The sequence below is a fragment of the Streptopelia decaocto genome (assembly GCF_964273445.1).
Source record: "Streptopelia decaocto genome assembly, chromosome: 1".
NCBI lineage: Eukaryota > Metazoa > Chordata > Aves > Columbiformes > Columbidae > Streptopelia > Streptopelia decaocto.
This window is the reverse complement of record NC_138663.1, coordinates 132341028-132368330: the sequence shown is the minus strand read 5'-3', so window position 1 is coordinate 132368330 and position 27303 is coordinate 132341028.

Here is a 27303-nt window from a genome sequence, read left to right as displayed (position 1 = left end):
TACCTTTCATTATTCAGGCAAAAGACTTTCATACTGGATATAGCTGCAGAATAAAAGCTTTGTAGGCTTAAAATAACCTCAGAGTGTGACAATGTGATGCTACATCCTGGAATTTAAGATTTCTGGACTTTGTTTTCAGTTTCTTTCCTTAAAAGCCCAGCCTAAACAACAAGAGCAAGAACAACAACAAAAGGCTAAACAACAATAAAAAAATCCACAAGCACACAACTTTCCCTCAAATTACCCATAACAATTAAATGAATCACTGATTACTCATGGCATTCTATGCTGAGGAAGAACCAGGGCAACATGGTGAAGAAAGCTTCTGTCAGCTTAATTCTCACAAAAATTAAAAGCTGTATACTGAATATGTCTAGAAATGTTTATTGTTAACTTTTGTTCTAAAATAGATGTTTTGCAAATAGGAATGAAACTAAACAGTGTTCTGTTCACATGAATAAGGATTATAGGCTATAATCTATAATTAGCCGGAACAGTATGGAAGGTAGAAAAAAGGTAAATGCTCAACAGCCATGAACACAGCACAGAAGAAATGAAAAAACTGATGTCGTTAATTAACAAGAACCACTGCTCCAAAGTGAGTGTGTTCTCTGAAGAAGATAGAGAGGACAGTACTTTATGACTTCTTTCTAGAAGCTAAATGCAGAAGAGATAAAACTGACTACACTTGTAGTGCCTTGTATTTACTGAACAGCTGCCATGCTTGGAGAACCTGGGACCATGGCTGTAACATGTACAGAAATGCAATAATTCATAGAGCAGTTGCTGTGATGTGTAACATCTGAGAAGTAGCTCTGAATTTAAAGTACAATATGAAATAAAGCTCTCTCACAGATAAACTATGTTTAATGTTCTCCTCTTGTTCAGAATAGCCACAATACCTACGGTACCACCCGGCATGTTGATGCAGTTCCATGACATCCTTTTTTTTTTCCATTAGGAGTTGTGTTTCTAATTACCGTGTGGGATCTTTGATTTAGAGGTATTTTTATGCACTGAACTACTACAAAGTTCTTGACTTTTGCAGGAGGTGAAGGGAGAAAGGTGGAGGAAAGCAGAAACATGAAGGAAGAGGGATGGAATCTATATTGTTAAAGCAAGACTTGTAGGAAAACAGTTTACTTTTGAAGAAAATTTCCATTGAAGAATATGTCTTAATTTTAAAGTTTTGCTTTGAGAAATTAAAGATTTTGCAATTTTGTACTGCATTTTACCATTTCTGATCATACTGGGCATGTTTGCAGTTGAAATGTATATACCTATGTACACAAAAAGGTTCTGTCAAGTTGTTTTCAGAACAAGAGACATTTTGGGGAAAAAAAAAAGGAGATATTTTACTTAGCAGCAGCTGTCTGCAATGATTTTAAAAATGTACTAAAATAAAAATAGTAGAGAACATTTTGTGATATTCTAACAATAAAATAGCAATAAAAGTGTGCTGTTGCTACTACTCTATCATGTAGTGATACATAAAGAAGTAAAAATGTCACAGGTATAGAGTAAAATGTAATTTCAAAAATCTATTTTTTTTCCAGTAACATTTTAAACTCTTTTCTATAATTTCATTTTTATGGACAACATAAGCATCTCCTTTAATTCTGAAGGGAAATTAAAATAGGGAAAAATGTAGGATTTGTAACAGCTGCAACTGCATCACGTGTTATTTAATCAATTTTTAAATTTATGTATATGAAGTTGTATATTAGGAGGTTTACCTGGCTGCACTGCATGAGAACTAAAACATTGACATGTAGCAACGCATCTTATCAATTTGGTAATTTATCAGTTAAGATCTCGTCAATAACTAACTCCTCAATAAGCATCAATAACTAACTCACTAGTTTATCCTTTTTATGGACTGTACAGTAAATAGGATATAAGAGGAAGGGCCAAATCTACTCTTGAACGTAAATGGAGGAATTGCATCCACACCTGGCTTATGATGAGTGCTGCATTCCTGAAAGAGGATCTGGAGGCTGTCTCTGCTTTTGCAGTTGTGTGCTGAAGTGAAGAACAAGCTGGTGCACCAGAAAATTTCTCTTCCACAATAATGGTTTGCATTACCAGCTTAAAACTTTCTTAAAACCACTCGAGAAGGAGCCCTGTTCCCAAGGTAGGCTTTTATCTTGTGCAGCTGATATCAGAATACAAGAATTTTCCAGGTCCCAAATTTTAAACCTTATCATATCTTACCTCTACTAGCTTTTCAGTTAACTTGACACCCAAGATGTGTTAAGGTAAAAGTAATGAAGCAATTTACCCATTATACTTAAAATATCAAGTATGAGCAGTTCTACAGGAAGTCATACACATATAAGGAAACAATCCTTGCTGCTAGCTACCTGTAATTTAGTTGATTGCCAAGAAGCTTCATTTTTATCCAAGTAATCAGCAGCTATAACAGATGATCAAAGACTCACAGTTGGGATCCAGGCCTACCCAACATTCATCTGAAGAACTTCTTCCATTGGAGCATATATTTGCTGGAATATATGTAACCTTTTATGTTCAAAGTCTCCCAGGGATGATTATCAGACTCAGATCTTTCACCCATGAATATCTGATAATTTATAACTTAAATGGATAAATTCTATCATTTTTCTAACAAAAATACTGTCTTGGCCTAATTCAAGAATTATGGGTGCCCATTGGAAATGGCAAGGTGGAACTAATAGACCTGTAAAATACTAAAGGAGGTGCAATTTCTTTTAAAATTGAAATAAATATCTGATACTAACATATATAAATATAAATATAAATATAAATATAAATATAAATATAAATATAAATATAAATATAAATATAACACACCATATAGTCATATGAACTAAAATACGCAAATGTTTCATTTTCAATTCTTCTTGGAATTAAAGGTGTTAGTTAATTTAGAGTGAATAATCTCTTAACCAGATTTGTATTTATGCTACTTGCCTGTAATTTTTTTGGTTCAGACAGATACGTCACTTGCTTTCCACAGGAAATACCCAATTATGAATTTTGTAGATTAATGCAATTTTAGGGAGTGTCAGATTTCAGTGCATTATTCTTAGTAAGATTTTCAATTATAAAAGTTATTAAAGAATCTGTAGAAGTAACTGAGAGGTTAAAAAAAATTCAGACTGTAATTTATAGTGTAGTAGGCTACTGTGAATGCACAAAAGACATAACTTCATACCAGTTTGTAGAAAGAATAACTTCAGAAAGTAAGTGCTTGGGGAATTCACTAGAAATGGAAGAGTATCTTTGCCTTGTAGCCATGCTTAATGAAGGTATTAAATTTTTCTCTTCTGAGGCTGTCAACTTATCTTGCTGCGGTCCACAAATTCTCCCTTAAGAGACATTTGTATAGCATGCATTTCAAAAAAATGAGCTGAAAGATGGATGTGAAGAATGTGTCTTACGAACATAATACAGCTAGCTGAATAAAACACTAGATTGGCTGCTACACAGAATCATTTTCTTGCCTTCCTTTAGTAAGATACCATCAATGCTCTTGCACAGACTTGAAAGAAAAGAACATAGGAAAGTTAGGAAAAGGTGATGTAGGAAACATGATGGGACTGTGAAAGAAAAAAAAAAAAGAAAAGAAAAAAGGAAGAAAGCAAGAAAAAAAAAGAAAACTGAATATCCCCATGGGTAAAAAAAAAGAGAATAGAGATGCAAAAAAAATCTGGGAATTAAAATGAGAGGCAAATGAAAAAAAATGGATGTGAAAAACATGTAGAAGTCTATGTAGTGAAGAAAAAAATAGGGAAAGAACTAGATACAACTGGGACAAATTAAAAGAAAGCAATTTTTTTAAGATTACAAAAGTGAGTTTGGAACATGAATCACTTGGAGTGATTAGCGTAATATTTAGTTCAATGATTCTCAAAGAGAAAAAGCTTTTAAGTAATTATATCTTGTGAATATGAGACTTGAGATACTTTGAAACTTTTATTCAAGGACAGAAATTATCTTGAGGAAAGCAAAGGGATTTTGGAGAGAATAACAGCTTTAGACAACATGTACAGCTACAGAAAGGTTAAAATGAAAAAAAAAAAAATAAATAAAAAAAAAGGATCAAAGAGAAATTAAGATAAGAAAGTCAGTGAGAATAAGGGACTTTTCAAGCTTTTACCCAAATGCAGACTGAAGAAAGAAACAGGAAATGAATACAAATCAGGGACTTTCTTGACAGAACAAAGTTGAACATAAAAGGCAAATCTGTCATCTCAAATGCATGTGTTTGCACTCAGTTTTGGTACTTCAGTTTTCAGACATGACATTGAAATACAGAATTAGTAACTTTGAGCAAAATACATCTCTTCAGTCATCATGTTACAAGGGCAAAATTGTGTTTTAAATTAACCTAATACATGGGATAGCATGTAATTGCTTTGCTTCAAGATCAGGCCAAGAACAGGAGGGTAGCTAAATCACATACCCTCTTCGTATTATCTGCTTGGTTCACAGGGCAAGGTACCACCATTTATTTTAAATGGTATTTTAAATATTTAAAATAAATAAATAAATTCTTATCAGTACATTTCCTTTTGTAGCAATACACAGACAGCCTTAGCCTGCACTGAAGCAGAATAAATGCACTGCTTGTGTCCCCAGGTTTCTTCAATAGTTTCCTGAGCACCAGGAAAAATAAGTGAGAAGTGCCAGCCATGGAAAGCCTATGCCCTCTCCTGTCTTCAGGGGATGCTAAGAAAGGGATCACAGAAAGGCATCTTTGTGGAGTCACTGACCTTTCTGTTTGCTCAGAGGAAACAGCGTGGGCATAGATCAAAAGAGAGACTTGTGTAAAAAGGTGTAGCATAAAAATGAAATGGAATGGACTTCCTGGTCATGAGACATCAGGGGAAGGACAGACTCCACATAATGCTCCTCTCCTCTTGCCCTGCCCTTTCCAGCCCAGGGCTCGCCTGAGGTATGACAGATTCAAGGAAACTGGAATGTGACCTGGTGTTACTGGTATTAAAAAATACTCTTTAGTTGTCTATGGCATATGCCCACTCCTGGGTATTTTGTTTCTTATTCCCACCATGAAACAAACATTCATGATTACTTCTGGCGCCCATCCTTTATGTTTCCAGCACCCACTGCAAAGTGGTGTGTAAGGCAGCAGTCTAATTCACTGGCCCTTGGAGATCACATTTAGGTCTCAGCCTGAAGCTGTCTGCTCTAATGAACATATATTCCTCTAGATACAGACATAATTCTCCTTTGTTTGTAATACTATCCATGTCTCAAGTACTGAGGACTGTGCAAGAGATGGTCCCACCTCTAAATCTAGGCAATTGAGAAACACAAAGGCAACAGACACAGAAAGGTAAAAATAAAACCAAACCCTGCTGACCCTTCTATTAAAGCAGAAGTGGAAGACAAATCCTGGGTTTTAACTGCCACCACAGTGTTGTTTCACCCTCCTCCCCAATCTTCTCAAAGTATTGTATCTTGAAGAACCTAAGAATTTTATCTTGCCCCCACAACAGATTTAATAGGAAATACTTAAATGGCTATCTTGGTCCATGGACTAGCTGTGGACCATTAGCTATCTTTGTAGTCCATCATAATGCTGAAAGAACTTATTTTTAGAAAACAGAAATCAAAGTAGTTCTTTGTTCACACAGTAACAATACAAAGACACTTTAAAAACATTCCTTAGATTTAAGTGCTGAATTGAATTTTCATTCAAGATCACCATTTTAAGCAGTAGATTTTTTTTTTTATTTTTTGACACTCAAATTTCCATATCTTCTTCTCTAGTCACAAAATTCAATAATAGGGGAGAATCTGTAAACAAAAGATGGTAAGAGGTAAGTCAACTTCCAGCTTCTTAGCTCTGCAAAAGATGTCCCTGTCTCCTGAAGGTAACACAGGGTCAATAGGGTCTGTAGAGCCATGGTACACAAAACCAATCTGTATGAATGTATTGTGATTAGATAACCCACCATTAGGGTACCTGCCAGCATGTCAGTCAGGGCTAGGAAATGACATGACAGTGTAGGCAAACCTTTAAAGAGCAGTACAACTTCAGTCCCTCTATCCCCCACTCCCTTTTTTAAAAAAAATGAAACCAAATCCAGCTTGCATGGTTTTGATAATGATTTCCATCTGTCTTAATACTGTTTGAAGCATATGGTTGAATATGAAAGCACATCTAGAATTAGAGTCCTGCATCTGCAATTACATTTTCTGTATATCTGAATTACATATTCAGCATATCTGAAACCAGAAGTAAAATCTTGATGACAGAATTCACAAAGCAAAAAATGTTAGTTTAACCTTGGGAAGATGAAAACACCTTAATTTAATATTCATTGACCCACCACCTTAGTTTTGATCAATTTTAATTTCTGATGCTAATAAATCTTTACACTATGCCAAGGACAGGGGAGTCAATAATAGCTTATTATAGAATAGAAATGCAAGATTATATTTTCATTTTTCACATTTCACGCACAGCAATTATCAGCCAGTATTAGGGTTTATAGAAACATTTGTCTCAGGCTCCACCAGGTAAAAACAACTTAAAACTTTCTAGGAAGCCATGGTTGATTTAAACACCACAAAAATTTGAGTTATTTCTCAATGAGCCACAAAATACCACCTCATTTAATACCTGTTATGTTGCAAGGAGATTATTCCATATGGACTATCAACAGACACATATCCCAAACAGTTTCTCATGGAGGAACTATCTGGTAGACTCAGACCTCACAACTGAACACCATACCTAAATTTTAGGCTGAACATTCCTTTTCATTTTTTCACTGCTTTACATTTACTTAGGCATCAGGCGTTAAAAGAGAGCTCCTGAATATACTTAAGGCAGCGTCAAAACTCCCATTGATTTCAAATGGGACAGGGTGTCTCACTAGGGAAATGAAGACAACGGTCAGTAATATTGGGAAAGCAGCCAAATGGTTAAAATAGCCAGCAATTAAAGACTGTACTTAATTTCAAAGTATCCTAGTTTTGCCTCTAAAGACTGTGCCTGCTCTACCACTGTCACTTCTGGCCAGTACCAGTGAATGAGCATGTTTAATGGGATGGTGGTGTCATGATAATAGGTCATGCAGATGAGAAGGCGATACATAATAACTTGACATCTTGATGGGTTGGTTCCTCTAATTCCAGTCCTAAAAGGAATTTTTAAGGCCATATGTAGGCTGTACACTAAGCTTCCTGCACAAATAACTTTACCTCATAAGTCCACTTTTTAAGTTAGATTCTATATTAATTAGTGACTTTTGACTTTGATGATTAAGCTTTCTAATGCAATGCCACATGTTCACGGGGGCAAACAATCAATCAGTGCAATATTCAAACCTCTTCATCAATGACTGCAGCGATCGCTCTTTATCCCACAGTCAGCAATCTCCTGCTTTTAGTCATCAGCCACACAAAAGCTGCTTTAGTCCACTACCGTTTTTGCCTCTGTAACACAAGACAGTATGCCATTTATAGACAGCTAAAGAAAGGCAGTCGTGTGTTACTAAGTTTTCTGATAGTTTTCTTTTGATAGATCCTTTGTCTTTTTGCTAAAAAATGAAATTGTCATCTGATTTTGCTGAAATCTAATTCATATCTATGTTAATTATGCAGCCAACGAACCTCAAGGGATTATGTGGGAAGCTTATGGTACATTCTTTATCATCATAAATATTGTATTACTTCAAATGTACTTTGGAAATTCCATTCTCAGCATTTCTTAATGATATTCAGAGTTCCAGGATAGAGTAGACCCTTATCATTGAATGTTAGAACAAGTTACACTGCTTGTGTATTATGTATTATGTTTTCAATTACTGCAATATCAATCTTCCTTTATACTTCAATAATCCAGTAAAAGATAATATTATTATACTGCTCAAAAGGTTGCTGAGATTCTATTTAAATGCTTTTGATCAAAAAATTTATAACAGTTGCAAAGCTTTTACCATAGTAAGAAAAAGCCTGCACACAATATTTTAGCCCATTTGAAAAAAAAAAAAAAAAAAAAAAAAGGAAAAAAACCCCTAGCATATATTCAGATGTCTGTATTAATGTATTTTCTTCTTAATACACTAAAATGCATCTAGGTTTGTACAAGTATTAATTAAAACAACTCCATTAGTTTTGGAGGAAGATTTTATTTTGTGCCTGCAAAACAAATACACAAAGCAATTTAAATGCAATAATTACTTCCATCATTTAAAAGTCTTTATGGACCTCTATTCAAAACTGTTTTAGGATCTCTAGCTGACTTCCTACTGCTCTTTCATTTTTAAGGATGTTCTTGCTACCAAAAGTGCTCTGCTTCCTAACTTCTTAAATACTTCGCAGTTAATTGTTGAGTACTGACATTAAAAACAAACAAACACACACAAAAAAACCCCACAACCTTGATACAAACACCAGATCTTCATTCCTTCCTCTTATGGCCCTTAGTCCGTAAAGGCACAAATGATACTTGTTCCTACTGGAAAGCAAATTGGGCAAACACTATAAAAGCGAAGAGCTGTGCAAATCCCCCAGTTCCAGGCAGAAGACAGAAGTCAGCTTTAAAATGTAATTTCTGTTTAAACACCCTGTTGTTCATTATAAGGATTCACAGTATAAAACCTGAGCCTGAAAATGTAATGAAAAAAAGCCATTTTGAGCATATCACATAGAATTCTACCTGTGTGTTTGGCGATGGACTATGCAGAGAACAAGTAAAGCTGTGTGGCTGAGGGTCATACTTCTGCTGTTCCCTGCAGATTACTTTCATACTCTACACTTTACGTTGTCTCTCTTACTACAGCTATATATAGTTGCTGGTTTGCCTCACCGTAAACAACATCAGAAACCCTGACCCAGAGCTGTGGCTTTCCTTCTGATTCTTCAGAGACCGGTCAAGGGTTGGGAGTGGAATGGGACTTCATTTTCATGACTTCCCTCCCATACCCCAACACATCCATGTGGTTTCCTCTCAGCCGCACACAGGCCTGACCAGCACAGTGACTAGTGACAGCCCAAAAGCACTTCAGAAACAGTATGGAGAAGAGAAGACCGACGTATAAAGAACATGTTTTCTATATGTAAAATTGGGTACACCCATTTCCGCAAACCAGCACAGAACAAGGTTATAATCCCAAATTCAACACTGCATCGGAGTGACAGCTGCTACAAATCTTTACAATATTACCTCCCCGTCACAACTCAAGATGTGAAAAGTCGTGTGTCTCAAAGAGGAGATGAAAAGAATGAAGCATCCAGCATTCCTCAAATTAAGATATAATTTCCAAATGCAGTGAGTTCTCAAATATAATTTATTTATTAATTCTTACGGTCACTCTTCTTGTATCAGCACATTTGAGGTTTTACTGTAAACTGCAGACAAAATGTGTCTACTGTTTCTCAGGTACAATTTAAAGTGTATGCTTTAGGTCTAGATGGGCAATGGGAGATAACAAGCAAGCAGTAAGAAAAGGAAAGTATAATGATAAATGTAAGTATATTATACAAAATCACAGATTTTTTAATTTCTTTCCCAAATTCAAGAAATAATGAGTGTTCATTAGTTTCAGAAAGATCTTTTCAATGGGCTTTGTTTTTTTAATCATAATAGAACCACATTTGATATTAGTTAAATTAAGACTTCCATGGTAGAACTAAGAGACTGTACTGTCAAGAGGTGGGAAGTCTTTTTTGTCTTTTTCATCTTGAGCATGAACACAAAAACAAACAAACAAACCTCTTAAAAAATTTCTCACAATAATTTGATCAACAAACAAAATGTTATTGTCAGACTAAGGTTAATAGTACCTTAAATGCAAGACAATTTCCCTTTTGGAAGGTTCCTGTACTACTCTTCATTTATTTGGACTACTTCATTGTATTTCTTCACCTCCAGACCATAATTTCTTCATCTGAGGACACCATTTAATGAAGACTATATACACAATACTGTTATCTGTTACTTTCATAATGTAGAGCAGTTTTGTTCATGATTTTTCCCCTAATTTATTATTTATTCTTTGTTAGAGGCACTTTTCTAAATCAGTATGATTTTAGTGTGATAACTATTTTGGAAGGGAAAGTTGCAACTAAAGAATCATCTGGGAGTTTTTTGACACGTCAATTGAGATTGAAAGCCCTGGAAACTGCAGAAAAAAAAAATATTAAACCTGAGCTACAGAGTTGAAAATGACTGAGAAGTCATCAAATATTGAGGAGTTAGAGACTGAGAAGTGTTCATTGCCCTTCAGAGTGCTTCATCCTGCCCTTGCGTTTCATTGATACGGCACTTAGTTACTTAGTCTGTTACTTAAAACACACATTTATCTGTCAGAAGGGGGAACTTTCCAGTGAAGCTATTAATAACTCCCATCCAGCTTCACCTCTAGCTCCTCTCTTCCCTGCAAAAATGTCAAACCAAGCACCAGATCCACAGTCTATGTGCTGAAATAATCTGTCCACACAGCACTCATAATCCCAGGGCCTAAAAAACCCAAGTGTTTACTTCAAAGGGAACTTACTCAAAGTCAAAATCCAGCCAAAAAGTTTGACTGAAGGAGCAATTTTGCTGTTTCCTATCTCAGTCTTCATGTACGGTGCCTGGTGGCCACGTTCCCCCCAGCTAAGGGATAAGGCTCTGTATCCCTTTGGATTCCATTGCTCTGAGCTCATGTCAGATCTCATGTCACAATACCTCTGGTGGCTCACACCTGCCCAGCCTCCATGGAAAATCCTCATCCCTGATCAAAGATAACAGTAACCTTAATCACTGGTAACCTAGTTTAATTTTTCTAAAAGAAAACTAAGCTTAAATTCACTGATATAATGAAGAGAAGTTTCTGCTGACCCATTGTTTGTCTAATAGTAGAATTTAATAATAAAATACCATAGATTTACATAGTCCTTTGCAAACATGTGTCTTTTTAATGCCTTATTGGAGTCGTATGACCACAATTTGAGCTACTTCTCTGTCACAAAATTGCTGATTCCACATACTAAAGCTATCCATAGGTTTTCAGCATTTATCTTGATTTGTGCTGACATTGTACTTTTTATACTACATACCTCTTCCTTTATTATATATTGATTTTTATACCTATTAACTATACAATTGTTTTCGTCTTTTTTCTTTTCCTTTTTAAGGTACTTATGTCACATGAACTCATCTATCATGGCTGGAGGTAGTCTAATTCAATAAATTATACTTTAGTTCTAATACATTAAAACAGTGGTTCCATACAACACTCATGTTATATGAAACAACATATGCTAAACAAATTATAAGTGCCTTTATGAAAATGCAAATATCTCCGAAGTGCATTCTTTTTTACTGCTTAAATATTTCATTGAGGTACTTTAAAATATAATGGCAAAGCTAGCCATATATAAACAGCAAATATTTTAAAAATGGTAGCTTGACAGGAACTGGATCCACAAATAAAGTCAACTTATTTGACTAAAAGGGTAATTCCTCTCAAGGTTTCCCTCTGTGACCTCCATGGTCACCTAATAAAAAAGGGCTCCTTTATGGTCTGGGCAGCTGCTCTTTGCACAGTATACATTGTGTAGAAATATGACTTTCTACTATTTCACCTGGTTTCCCCTAAAATAAGGCAGGGTCTTATATTAATGTTTGTTCCAAAAGATGCCTACTTTTTTACATATATAGGTGCCTGGACACTATTTAAACTGACTTTTAAAATGAACTGTAACTAGCGCTTATTTTTAGAGTAGGGCTCATATTTCGAGCACCCTTAAAAATCCTGAAAACTCATGCTAGGGCTTATTTTTGGGAAAACAGGGTAATATCAGGGAGTAGCAGCCTACTTTAGGTGTCTTTCTACAGCCCCACAGATGTACCAAGCACACTACAGCCACAGCAAAAGGCTACACCCCACAGCATGCAAAGCTCAAGTCCTACTATCTATTGACACTACAACACCAAGACCCAAATTTGGCCATTAACGCCACAACTATGCTGTGATGAGCATAAGGAAAGGCAATATTTTTGAAAAGACATAACTTTTGGCACTTAAATCACATCAAATTATTGGATGCTAAGCTGTTGACCACCTTAAAAAGGTAATGCTATTGAGTTTATGAGGCAGAAACTGAAATGAGATGGGAAATTACAAAACATAGACTATTCTTGTACTAATTCCACCTTGAGAGCATTATCAGAGTGCACTTGAGGAAGATGATTTTCAGAAGTGAATGAGGAATTGTCATGCAACATGCTTTGCTGTGACTCCTCCCCACTGAGTCTAGAATGAGCTGGACCTCCTCAATTGCAATGTTTACAGCTTTGAACTTTGGACCCTCAGCATAAGCAATCTATGTGTCTTAAAAAACTGGACATGAGAACCTAGATAGCCATTAATGAATGAGGGAATGGAGTCATCCCAAGCCTGAACACAATGTTCTATTTCTTTGCCTACTAATCTGATCTGATTTGAGGTGACCACAGAGCATGATCCTTGTGCACCTATGACTGTTTTCTCTCTCCGCTCTGAACCTGCAACAAACTGAAAACCCTGAGGGGAAGAGTGTGTCTCACCACTTTGGATGAACAGCTCTTCCCTCTTCCATCCACCCAACACACACAATCAGTTATTTCCACATTGCTTAAAAAGTGAGGCTTGGCCTTGCTTTCCCCTCCTTCATGGTAGAGGTGTAGCTCATTCAGGAACCCTTCTTACAGTCAGTCATTGACAGAAAAAAGGGCTAAGATAGAGCCTGATTGGTGCACTGATTCCCTGCTACAGATCTTTGAAGTTCTGTAAGTACACATATTAAAGAAAAAAAAACAGGTGTTTCCTAATTTTGTTTTGCAGCCTAAAGGACCACCTATGTTCTACTGTTATCTGAAGTCTGACTGACCCATCTTTAAGGTTAAGACCATTTTTCCCAGAAGTTCATCAGCTTTCTTATCATCTGTGGTCAGGAGGTCAAAATCCTTCCACTTTGACTTTGCCTCAGGAACTTGGCTTGGATAGTATCACATAACTATTTGGATTAAATCTGTAACCATGCAGTATAGCCCCAATTTCATTTACTAAATTAAATTCCAGATGTACATTCCATACAGCTACTTACCACTAATTGAAGATATTTAAAATAATTGCTTTAATGAATGAACCATTAAGAATCTCATCTTCTAATTGTACTCTAGGTTGTTCCCAAAAAAACCCTCAGGAAACACAATCTATGACTGCATGTACATCAAAAACACTGTTTAAAGTTTGGTATTTGTAAAGTGTCCTAAGCCTACTGTAACAAAAAATAAATGAGTTGAATTCAACAGTATCCATCTCTAATTATGTCAATAAGATATTAACAGATAATAATTTGGTTCTACAGCTCTTAAGAGCTTGAGTGTTAAATTCATAATGACATAAGAGCTGTCTTTCATTCAGCAGAGTCAAAAGAAAAACAAATCGCCAAAATGAATATCTACAGTTGAAGAGCCTGGTTTACTGTCACTGATTTTTATTCTCCTTTTCATTTTCAATAATTGCAGTAAAATAGCTACTCTTCAGGGACATATTAGGAAAAGAATAGTAATTAAGCTTAGGAAGGTATAATCTGTATAAAAATGAATTAGAACTGACTCAGTCTAAAACTAATGTATTACAGAGCCAAATGAAAACCTAGCTGTATTATGTGAATAGCTTATTCAAAAACACTTCCAGATTTCTAGATGTCAGCTCTGTCACTTCAGGCACGTTTATTATCCCACTCAAAATGTGTAACCCTTCAGTGTAAAAAACAGCATCACCAAGAAGCCAACACTTTCCCTTCCCTAAGGATCCATGCCTGGGAATAAAGGAAAAAAATCTTAAAACTAGATAAACAGAAACTCTATGAATGAGCATACACTATTTATCAGTACAATCACTTAAATTGTCCATATTATTTTAGCAAAACATATAGCCCATGCTCTATTTTTTAAACTACTTCCAGCAGTGACAAAATTAACATCTCAAGGGTTTTTAAAAGCTAGTTTTTGAGCATGGCTTTTTGAATTTAAGCAGATTACTAAAAAAAATAAATCAATTTACTAGTTAATAATTTCAGCTAGTGAACAGATAGAGGAAGAAAGACTAACAATCCATAAATGATCACTTTTTAGATGGTGTGCTTGGCAATGTAAAGTAGTGAAATCTGTAGCTGCACATATTTCATGGAACCACACTACAAAGGATACTGGACAAAAAAAGTTTAGGGACTATTGGAATACATATTAAGTACTAAATTTTTATAAAATACTACAGACATCAGTGAAAGATACCATCAACTTCACTGGACTTCACATTCTTGCGAGGTCAAAATTGGTCTACTTTCAAATTTATATGACATTGTCGCTTTCCTCTCTCCCACTCCCTCACTCCAGTGTTAGACCTTCCCTTATTGAAAGGATTAGAAATACACAGCTTATTCTGTCAAGTCTAAACACTAGATTTATTGTTAAAATTATTTTAGTCAATATTTGCACAGCAGAAAATAAAAGGGCTTTAACCATACCTCTTAGATTTCTTCACTATAAATTATAAACCCAGAAATTAAATTAAACAGAAAGCAAAATAAAGCATGACCCTCCCTAACCACTAAATCATCTGTGGCAACCTGTACAAATGGATGTATTTTGGAATGTTCCCAAAGTTGAACTGTTAAAGCCAGCTTTAAAACAAGATGTGAATTAGCTTGCTGTGCTGCACCCTTGACTTAACCCTCAAAGATATGGCAAAAAATTTACTAGACAAGCAGACAGGGAGGAAGCACAGTGTCCCTGAGAACAAGTCATACAATTTCTTTCTTATAGTTTTGGAAAGTACTGCCCTCGATATAGAAAGTGTAAGGAATGTGGCACATGAAATGCTGTACCAACCCCAGAATAATCTGTTGTGTGAGAATAAAATTAGTTTCTTGTTTTAATTAAAAATTATATTTTCATGTTTATCATGTTACATTGCATTTCAGTATTTTCAGCTCCTATCTTCCAATGACGTATGAAAATCCTGCATACAAAAAAAAAATTATAAAACAGTGAAGAAAACAGGTCAGAACAGCTTCTTCTAAGATACAGCCCTAAGACCTGAAAATGCATAACAGTTGCTTATGAAATTTATGTAAGCAAGGAGGGTTAGTAAAGCTTTACTATCAGACTAGAAATACTGGTTTTAATGACTCTAAGAACATTTGCAACAGAATTGTATAAAAACCAAGTAGATCTGAAATATTGTCAAGAACATTCTGGTCTATAGGTCCGCGCACACACAGAACAGCTCCCTGTCATGCTCTTAATATTGATGGATAAGACGCTGGCTCGGTTCCAGTCTGACACACACGGGCATGCATTACAGCATGTCCTGAAAAACAGGCTGATGGTTTTTAGTGTGCAGGACTAGAGATAAACCGCCTTCTGTAGCATGCTGGGTAGTAGAAGAGGTTTAAAATCTAATCTAAAGTAGTCTTCATTTTATTTATTAAACACTTCACAGTGCATAGTAAATACTGGAGGATATCACAAGGGATTCACCTACATCATTTATTTCGTAGTGCAATACAAACAGAGAAACATGCCCCAGCTCCTTACTGTATGTTAATATTAAATCATTACACATGCCAGCTGTTTTGTGTTCCATGTGGTTTTCAGTTTCTTGCTGACAGGTGTCTAAATCACAGAAACTATCCCCACATACAGTGGCAGCTGGCCCCACTGTCATCTCTGAGATACCAGAAGTGGAAGAAGAGGGAGTTTGTTTACTGAGATGATTAATAAAATCATTACATAGCTCTCTGCTGGGTTTGAAAACCAAGCAGGACTTAGAACAGGGTATTTTGAAACATTTCAGAAAAAACAATCTTAATGAAATTATGGGAAGGATGATTGATTTTGTACGGGAAAAAAATTATAATTGCTTGAAATATCTGGCCAAAAAGATGAAATATCATTTGCAGAGTTTGCCTTTAATTTAGTGAGCTTTCCATAACATGGCTTTGTTCAAGTCAGGTAATCCCATCATTGCAAGAATTCATAATAATACACAAATATCATTCCTACATATCCAAATACAGATTGTTGTGTACTTTTTGGATGTTGTAGCCAGTTTTCTTCCAATAAGTGAGAAGAGTTAAAAAGCAGCAGAGGTTTAAATTACAAGGGAACATTAGGTCAAACACATATTGTCATGTTTTTATTCCATTTACAGTGGGAACACAAATCAACAATACTACTTTCAGTTGCCTGTTGCAATGACAGTCCATCTAATCATACAAGAACTGCTGATATGCACCAAAAGATATAATGCAATAACACTTGCAATACCCCATAAGGCAGAAGGTCAGTCTCTGGGGGCTGGTGGAACCCCACAGCACGTTGCTGTCCCTGCAACCGTGTGATCGAATGTCATTGCAGTGACAGCAGGACAGACAGGACTGGCCTCGACTGGCTTTATAGAAACATATCTCAGTGAAGGAACCACGCTGAGGAGCAAACATTGGACTTCACTGAACAGGCTTTCCCAAACTCCCGAGTCTGCTCAATATGCTGTGATTCGAGCTTGGTCAAAGTTTACAATTAGAAAAAAGAGAAGCCGAAGTCTGAATGGGCTTCGTCTCACGTTGACGCTCCTCCCTTTACTCCATTAACTTCCAGGCTTTAAAGGGTTTAGCAAATGATTAACCATCTTGGTTGCAGCCTCATTCCCTTAAGAAATTCAAAACCTGATATTGCAGAAAGGCATGGATACTTCATCCTCACACCTGCTAACCCTGGAGGGAAATATCTTTAAAACAAACTTCTGGGAATGCTTTAAAGAAAAAACATAATAATAAAATAAAACCTTAGAGCACATTCCCCAGAAATTTTAGAAATCTTCAAGAAGCTCTGTGCCTTTGAAAAGAAAAGGAAGCAAAAATCCCCAGCAACAAACAAGGCAAGTTAATTCAAAGCATATTTACAAGTATCAGATGTGCTCAACTTTTGCTATCACAGAGTTCATGGTTGAGCACTGCCATTGAAATGTACTCTATTAAAAAATAAAAGTCACAATGGAAAAAAATGGAAAAAAAAAATTCCTTTTTTATTTTAAGTGGCTATAAGAGAAACAGGTCTTTGTTTTTCAAACAACAGATCTAATTTTGTTTATAAATGTGTGTAAAAAAAAATAATGGATTCTGATTACCTGTAGTGCACTCTGAAAGCAGTTCTCTTTCTGTTTAAAATTACTTCTTAAAACATGAATTAATTTCTACAACTAGAATTCACAAAATATGTTACTTTTCACCTAGCATTAAGTTTAGAAATTATATGTATTTATTATTCTGGGGAAGCTTTTAATTAAAAGGTGCTTACATTTATGGTTATCAAGGAGGAATATCCTAAATACTTCAAGAGCCCTCAAATTACATAAATGGGGCTCAGTTTGTACTTAATACAGGCTGTTACTAGTACGACACATGCAGGAAGGTTCTTAGTGGCATTAGCTTCCTTCCTTCAAACCAGCACTATCTACAGCTACATCGGGAGTTATCCCCTGATATGCTATCAGCAATTTAGCACAGAAATCAACATTTCTGGTGCAAATGCTCACCAATTGAACTGATGAAATCGAAGTCCCACAGTGCTTTCTGTGTCTGTGCCTTACAAAAAGATAAATTATCTACCCATATAAGACAGAATAAAACAAGCTCAGATGGGAGTTGTTCCTCAATAGCCCAAGTCATGTGCTGATAAGCAATCCAAAACTCTGATTTCGGATCCATACGAAACCAAAGAGAGCAGATGCAGAATTCACTGCTCTGGCAATAAATCTTCACCACCCCCATCACTGTGTTTTTCTTTATTGAACCAGCTCCCTTGGGAGTTCACAGCTGCCTCCCGAGCCTAACCTTCAACCTTCCGCCTGACTTGGTGTTGCAAGTATTATTAACATTATACCTTTTAGTGCATATCAGCATCTTTGTTTTTGATTTTTTTCAGAAGGTTTCTTTTAACCAGAAGTATAGCTGTTGAACATACACGGACGTGAGATACTCATAATTAATAATTCAATGAATTATTGCTGAATGAGCACTGATACTTGCTACTTTTTCAGATCATTACTCCGACTAAATGCAGTGAGAACAGCCTGTTACCTGATTACAGGAAGCCCATTCCTACCGGCCACTGAGAGCAAGATGCATCGTTGCAATTCAGAATAAAATAACTAGGCCCCTCTCCTAATTTGAAGTGCACAGGTATTACTGTCTTATTTTAATTAATAAAAGGATACCAGAACAGACTGCTGACTTCCCCTCTTCCCCCCACTGCCCCGGCAAGAAAACAAATGCATAGGAAACAGTAGTATATTTTCTATCCTCCTTCTTTGTCCTTCATATTGACACAGATACAGAATTAGGGACAGATCAGTGAATGTTGCAATTACTAATCCTGAAGAGTCTGGGAAGGTTTCAAAGTCTACCTGACCACATCCCATATCTGGTCATGTTTGAGTTGTGAAATTTTCTTCAGTGGTATCTGTCTTACCTGACACGGCTCGAGAGACTACCGGCACTACCTGATGAGGAGAGACCCACTTTTCTGCTATTATAAACTTTATGCTTTCATGAATGTCGTACTACTAAGCACATGTTAAATATCACTAGTAATCATTTAAACCTATTAGAAAGATGTGTAAATAAGCTTTCTATACCTGCAAAAATTTATCTGTGTTTCTGTTTATTTAAACTGATTGGTAACATAATCTAGTTATAAACTATTAATTATTTTTTCCCCATTCTGAGCATGACACATTCTAATTTTCTTTGCAATATAGCAATTATCCCTGTGAATTCCAGTATATGCTTTAAAGCATTTTTTTTCCCCATATGAAAACTACTTAAATTTCTACTTTCCATGAATGCATAATTCAAATCTGTTTACTAAATGTTTTATACTAGTGCTCTGAGACCAGGAAAAGGAAGAGATTTAAGTAACAGTATAAGGAAATTAATCTTTAGACCTAAACTGCCATTTTAAAATATCCAAATATATCTCTATTAGGCCAAAGTCAAAAGTCAACAGAAGTGCAGTCTGCCTAACCTCCTTATTCCTATATTAATCAATCTCATCCTGCTTCATTTTGCATCTGGAATAGGAAATAAAAAGAAATAAGAGGGGGGAAGAGGGGGAAGATGATTACACAAACATACACTTCAAGGAGATAGATCCACTGTATCTAGGCTGTTGAAAAATATTCAATAAAATAAGGTAAGATAATGCTTTCTTTCTGTAAAGGAAAGATCAGTTATATTAATGAAAGAGCCAAATGGAACCGTCAGGCCCAATGTAGTAAATCTCCAGTAAATTCCAATTAGTATTAGGGTAATAATTCTGGAAATGACTTTTCTCCCTGTAAGCAATGCATATACTTAAAGAAAAAAGAAAATGCTAATAACTTGGATACCATCAAGGACCAGATCATTAGATAGCTAAATTTATCATTTATACACACTATATAATTATTAATGATTGATATATAGTTTTGCAAATACATCTTAAAAACAAACAAACAAAAAACAAACAGAAGGCACGCATCAGTAAATCAGAACCATAATGTTGCCCTTCAATACAGTTGTGCCATTTGACGGCCACTTTCAAGCTGACAGTCTGTTCCACTGACAAATTGCCATAAAACATTCTGTATCCAACAGCAGAAACCTCACTATTGTAAATGGAAGTCTTTGACATAACAAAATAAACAGAAATCTACATTATACTAGTGCTTTGTGAAACAGTGTAGGAATAAATCAAAATGATCTCAAGATTGCAGAGAAATGTTTACAAAAATACTTTGTGCGAAACAAACTGTATGCATTATATTAAGCTACTGCTGGATTTTCCCAAATGTTGTTAATTAAAGATATTTCAATTAAGGACATTTAAAAGTGTCAAAATTCAAGACCAAACAATGCTTATATTACAGTAAGTAAATGCTGTAGGTTTTCGACAAATACTATCATGACTACACATTACTGCATGTAAATCTAGAATCTGTTCCCATCTCTACTGACATGATGATGAAATTGGAAGACAGAGGTGCTTACCACGCTCTCACCTATTCCTTCTCTATTCCCATATACATAGTGCAAAGGTGGAGAGAAATCCTAGATTTACTGGTAACAGAGACAAAAATCAGAAGGACTACATAAGAATGGAGACTTCATCCAAGGTCTGGGCACTGCGTCTTCAATTGGAAAGTTCAGCTCAGGACATGACTGATCCTTCTTAACTTTCTGTTCTCCACGATTTTGCACAACACACTCCCACACAACATATACATTAAGTAATCAAATCACCTCAATACCTTCAATCAGTAAAACAGGTAATGAAGATTCCTTCCTTTGTCTTTACTTTCTGCCCTCATGCTGGCCAGTAAATCAGAGCTAACGCAGACAAAAGGCAGCCCAGGAAAATCTGCCCTCAGATGGAACAAAGAAGAATCTGTACACCCTTCCCAAGACCTGGCAGGCTTTTCTCCTTTCTATGGATTATGCCATGAGAGCAGTCCAATCACAGACCAAAAGAACAAAGCAGAAGTGGTTTACCTCTTCACATCTGCTCTAATAATTGTTGTTTGTTTGTGGTTTTGTTGTTGTTATTGTTGTTGTTGTTTTTGTGTTGTTTGTTTTTTTTTTTTTTTTTTACATAGTATAGATTGAAAACTGCAAGTTGTATTTGTTTATCTGCTTCTATAGACATGCTTAACACTGAAAAAAAACCATGAGTATAACTCTTGCTACTACAAAGTGACTGATGTTTACACCAGTTCACTGCTGCATACCTCCAAAGACCCGGTCACTCACAGATTGCATTTTTGTGCCACTGTGATTTACAGAGTGTGAGGGGGACAATTACATAACTGTTTACTGAACCTCATAATTTCTCAGAAGCCCTACACGATCCTTTTGTTATCATAATCTCTAACGGGCACATGTAGCATGAATATATCATGGCATGAAACTGGATATAGCTGACTTTGCCTGTCTGGTGACTTACTGAGTCCTGAATGTCTGAACTTCTGGGAAACAGCTGCTGGTCCCACACTGAAATGAGAACATTTGAGCTCATCTGATTTATGTTAATTCCCGTGGGAAAGATGACATGAAAAATGAACACCACTTGTAAATAAAATACCAGTTCCCTCAGCAGTAAAAAAAATACTAAATAATCTATTTCAGAACACACTGATCTATTTACCACCTTGTTACACTGAAACATATACAGTGTAATGGCAACATAGAAAATGGAGCCTTGAGTATCCAGCTATTCAAAAGAGGAGGTTGTCTGTCCCAGTCTTGCAATTATTTGAAGAATTAGTTTACTACAGTTATTGGGTTGGTTTTAGTTGAAGAATAAATACTATAATGTCATAAGGCATGAGGGAGGTGGCTGAAAATGAAGTTTATGTAGAAAAAGACAAGGTATAGGAAATGCACCCAAGTGATCCGACTGTCAAGGAGTTCATATTGTCCAAAATTTAGAAGCCCCTACAGTTTATCTAGGTCTGATTGCTCAGCCTGACAGATCAAACATTTGAAACCTGCTTTTTTAACATACTGGATTCTCATGGGAGACTCCATACAACATCAGACTGTCCACCGATCAAGGCTGGTATTCATGAGACCAAAGCCAAGGCAACTTGAAATGACTCCTCGAGGATTTCATAGCTTTTCCTGTAGACGGGAAGAACAATCCCTTTGAATATTTAGTGCAGTCACAAAAATTAGCCAAAAGCTAAGAAATCACTAGATGCCCCTGTGTCCAGAATATGACTGAATCTTCTAGTAGCACAGCTGACATATTCCTCAGGTACGCATAGGTACTAACGGTTTTGACCATTTGATGACCTTTTATCATTCAGGAGTTATTACTTCTGAAACTCTAGCAGAAAATCTCATCAATCAGCAGGGTCTCTAAGTTTTACCTTGGGAGCACAGACAGCCTTTGAGCATATAAGCAACTCTGGAGACTCTGTTGCTTATGTTACATGAGGTATCAGAGCACAGGCAGGGTTACTTAACAAAAAGTTGGTTTTTTTTTCTTTTTTTTTGTTTGTTTTGTTTTGGTTTTATTTATTTATTTATTTATTTTTAAGGAACATCTCTTCAAGACATTAAGCCTTTTGCTAGGCTAGCTTGGGAAGGCACAATAATAGAGGTCAGGGAGAAAAGGGGCACAATCATGTTTGCAACTGTAGAGAATCAACAGTTCAAGCCATTGCAAAGGACAGAACACTAACATGCCATTACTAGTAATTTCCTTATGAATTTTAAACGCCAACCTCAACTCAGGGTTTAAAAAGAAAGAAAAAAAAAAAAAAAAACCCAAACAACAAAATAAAAGCAAAAATGTGTCCCCCAGGCTTCTGCTGTTAAGATTTCATTTGATAGCTTCATGTTTGAAAAGGCATAAGATAAACAGGTAAAATGTACATTAATTTATTTAACAAAATTGTGGATTGCTTACTCAAGGAAAGGAATCCACAAAAAGTTCTTAGCTTTTACATCTGAAATTTGAAAGTGACAGACAATAACTTTATGGTGGTCTGTAAATGCGGATACAGAAATGCCACTGAAGCCAAAAGGCAGGTATCAACAGTGGTATCTTCATACGATCTGCTGAAAAAGTGTAATGACCCCCTCAAGTCCCCAAAAGAAAATACACACGTGAGACTGTTTGAATACCCCCACATTCTGCAGCTCTTCAGATGAGACTGCGCTTCAGGCACAGGGTGACCTGAATTTAAATATTCCTATGCTCTTGAATGGTATAATTTCAAAACCTAGTTGACTAATCTGCAGTGGTATTAGTGCAAAAAGGGAAGGAAGAAGGGATGCTTTTTCCAAAGAAATAAGAAAACCTCTAAATATCAAAGGAGTGAAGCAAGGGCAAGGGAACAACATAGAGCACTTTATACAGATGTTTCATTAATGATTGCCAATCCAATTGTGTCCTTCCTCAATGTGCTAAAGGAGATTAAAGACTTTACTACAGTCTTCAGGGCTTAGAGGTAAATTAATGTGGAACAGCACTTGCTGAAGATGGGATTTGGACTAAAGCAAAAAATAAACTTCTGAAAACTGCTATCAACAGAAGCAGTTATAAGAACTGAAATTTGCATTTCTTTTTTTTTTTTTTTTAATGAACAAACAAACAAACAACAAAACAAAAATAATTGCACTGACTGAGGAAGATGAGGGACAGAATGCACATGCTGGAAAGAAAGCTAAACCAAAAGGAAAAATTATCTATTAACACTTAATGTCTTAATGTCACAATTTTTCTCAAAAAACATAGGAATGGCAAGATGAAACACAACTACTTGGTTATGTCAGGATGAAAACCTTGGGGTTCAGATGGTGCACTGCATAGCATTATTTTGAAATACACAATAGTAATTTGTAGCCTTACTTTAATATTTAAATGCTTTCCTTTAGAATTTCCAGCAAAGAAAAGGAGAAAGAAACCTACAAAACAAACTAAAAAAAAAATCAGCTCTGTTTCACTGGCCACATTCTACGTTTTCTAGTTTCCCTGAAGTTATAAGTTCCATGAAGTCAGCTTCTAAGAGCTGTATGAAAAAGCTCTGAAACTTGTATGAAAGTGTTTTGCCTTTAACATTTTGAAAACTCTTGAAGGAATATTTCTTAAACAATGAGTATCAGTTGTCATTCTTTTTTCTGGTTGCATCAAATTAAAAAAAAAAAAATTAAAAAAGCGCTATCTACACAGAAACTACATAAATGTCAGAGTACCTCACAGCTGTCACAATGCTGTTTCCAGTGTGAGATGTCTCCCTTAATTTTATCATTAGAGGAATTCCTCAGGAACTACAGGAGAAAAAACTCTCCAGAAGCTTCATTTTGAGCTTTTGTGTTACCAGTGATTCTGAGGGAATGCATGTCCTTGGCCATCACATGTAGCATTGTCCTGGTTTTGTTAAAAACAAGTTTCTCTTTTAGTGAATTTGCCTGTCAGCTAAAGCCTTCATATTAACTGCATTTTCCTGGAGAATCAGATACATGTTTTGGTAAAACATAGCAATGGAATGCAAACTTACCGATAAGCATGGATGGACATTTCGCGAGAGGGGCAAAGAGAAACTGGTGACCAAGAAAATGACCAACTGTGTATAACATTCCATTCACGTGAATACTTCATATAAAAGTGGGAGATCACGAGGATCTCATCCCTTTTCCTTTTTTCCCTTCTGCTTATGGCTGACATTAAGAGAGGACCTTACTGGTCGTCCCTGCGAACTGAGGCCTAGTGACAGACTGAATCCAGCTCAGGTTGGCTGCAGAGTCCAATCCAGAACTTTGGGTGCCGGCTCTGCAGTTGCTGAGACTTTCAAGATTGGTTTTGTATATTTTGTATGATTTTCTCTATTCTTATCAGTAGCATTAGTAAAACATTTTTAATTTTTTCAACTCTCTTCTCTCTGTCCTTCTTTCCCTCCCGATTGCCTGTCCTTAGTGGGAAGGAGGGAGAGGGAGGGCCAAAAGGGGGAAGTGGGGGGGAGAGGAGGTTAACAATATATCTGCCAGGGTTTTATTGTCACCCTGCAAATCTAAACCCTCGACAGCCATCCTCTCATGATGATGCAATGATGAAGCATTCTAGTCAGCAGCAAGTATGGACACTTCATACATATATTACCTGTTAATCTAATAGTTATCTATTTTTTGTTAAGTAGTATAATAATTGTCCCACTTCAGCAACTACTCTGAAAGTACAGCAATTATGGCATATGTTAGAGATCTTAATTAAGGAGACAGGAGTACAAGCTTTTGCTCATCAACCATGCAATCTGAGAAATAAAAACTGGATTTGTTTTTCTGTGTCCTAGCACTTTGTCTTCTCCAGAGGCAATGCTCAAATATCAAGTTTTATGCAAAATATTTTACCACTTCACCAACTGTTGCACGATGCACAATAGAAAGAATTTAATTGCGCAATTCTGTCGCTACTTACCCTTGCTGTTGGATGAAGGAAACATTTTTTTTTTTTTATCAGAGGACCGTGATGCATTTCAATTTTAAGTCTGGAAGTTGATAACATGCTTGTGAAACCCAGATCAGAAACACGAATATCAAATTTCACACCCAAAGGATCCATATCATCACAAGAATATTCACGCAGACAAATCCTGATGTGCTACGGCAGAGTCAAGCAGATCATCAGCATGTAGTTTTTCTAGCTTAACTTGAACTACTGCGCTATCTAAAGAGAAGAAGGTATTAGCAAATGAGAAGAACAAAAGAAAGCAAGACCTGTGGGGAGCGGATAATGCCGTCGTAAGGCATTCGTACTCAGAAACTGGTTACAGATTTCTGGACTGTAGGCTAAGAGAGTTGAAGCTACCTTTGCAAAAACCGACATGGAACTGACCATGGAATCAGAAAAGGAAAAAAAGCACCAAGCAAAAAACCACCACCACTCCCCAAACATTCAGGCCAAATTAAAAAAAAAAACCCAACACCTTAAATATTCCTTCTCATACAACAGTTATTGTGACGCCCTGATCTGGGTAATACTGCACAGCAACAATACGAAGTTCTCCCCCCTCTTTTTCCTCCTTTATACTGTACAGGACATATTTTCTAGAACAGTTCTGAAAATTAAGTTAATACTGTATGTTTGATCTTTATTAAGTATTGAGGGCAAATTCTAAGATTAAATACTGATCAAACAATTTAAAATATATGTTCACAAATATTAGTGATTAGAATAGTTGAGTATTTTTTAATTATAATTTGACAGGTATGTGTGCTTCCATTGTGCTTGTTTTCAGAGATTATTAGTTAAGGTAGCTGAACATTTTCTCCTTCAAACTGTGAATGACTCTCCATCTGTGACAAGGAACATTATTTACTAGGAACATGACTGAGATTTTTTTGTTTGTTTTGTTTTAGCAATACATCTTCGGACTATGACTGTTTTAAGCGGTTAAGGCTAGGCTTGGTACTGAGAAAGTAAACTATTTTTTCAACTTATTTCCAAATAATTTAGTTTCTTCAACTTAGATAAGACACTTCAAGTCTTCAGTATACTGTTTTGCTTTAGCAGATAATATAATAGCTTTTACACAAGACCCTTTACTGTAGGGGATGTTTTTGTCAAGATGAGAGGGACAGCCATGGTGGTGGAGCACATGCCTGTCTGACACACTATCCTTCTTCTCTTCTCTCTGCTTGGAGAACAGTTGTTTCCCCAAGACGTGCCTGCCCCAAGCCCCTGGGAAGCCACACTAGCATCTAATAGTGCAATCCAAGTTCAGTGTCTCAGTTTTCCTTCAAGAAAGACGGGAAGGCCCTCCTCCTCTTTTATTTTTCTCTTTCATTTCTTATTTTCCAAATCTATACTAATCTTCACTTGAGAGTTGAGAGGACTTCCAAGGAAACATGATTAACCATGTTTTTTCTTGTATTTTTCACATCTTAGAAGTGTTTCCTGGAGCAAAAATAAACAGAAATATATATATATGCATATATATATATATATACACACACACATACATACATAAGTGTATATATAAAACCCACATATATAACCTGTATATATAACCCATCAATATTTCTACTTCGACCTGACCTGTCATCTTAGTATGGGTACTGTAACTCATGTTATTTATGGTGTGGTTGTAATCCAGTTGCTCCCAGCAGAATATATTTTTTTCTACTGTATCCCCACAAATAGGGCTGCTTAGATCCAATTGAAAGTGGTCCAGAAAGTAGAGGCAGAGGGGAAGATGACCATGGTCAGAAAGACCAAGAATGTCATTTTCACAGAAACCAAGCTCTGGTGAAAGAAACCTCAAGGTGGACTCTATTTGATCCATTTATTGTTCTGCCAGTTTCTCAGCACGTTCAGTTTTGACCAAAACCAACATGCTTTTCCTACAGATTAAGAACACTGATCAACTAACTGCTTGTACATTTAACAACATTTTAGGTACTGGCTGTGAGGGAAATCCATACAATATATCTTCAACCTGATCTGTAGTTTTTTGCATACAGTGCTATTCAGCCATTCCTCAGGGCCTTTTCCTTTTAAACAAACATTAATCTCATAGCCACTTTACAGCCACAGAGCCAATGTCAAATATGGTGCACATTGTCTTGTTTTCAGAGTGATTCTTTTTAGTAAACAAACAAAGCAACACACCACAATATTGAGAAGTCTGCCTGCCATATCAGCTGAAGTCCTCCACACATATTAAGTATTTTTTCCCCTGTAATCCCCCAATACAAAACAAAATC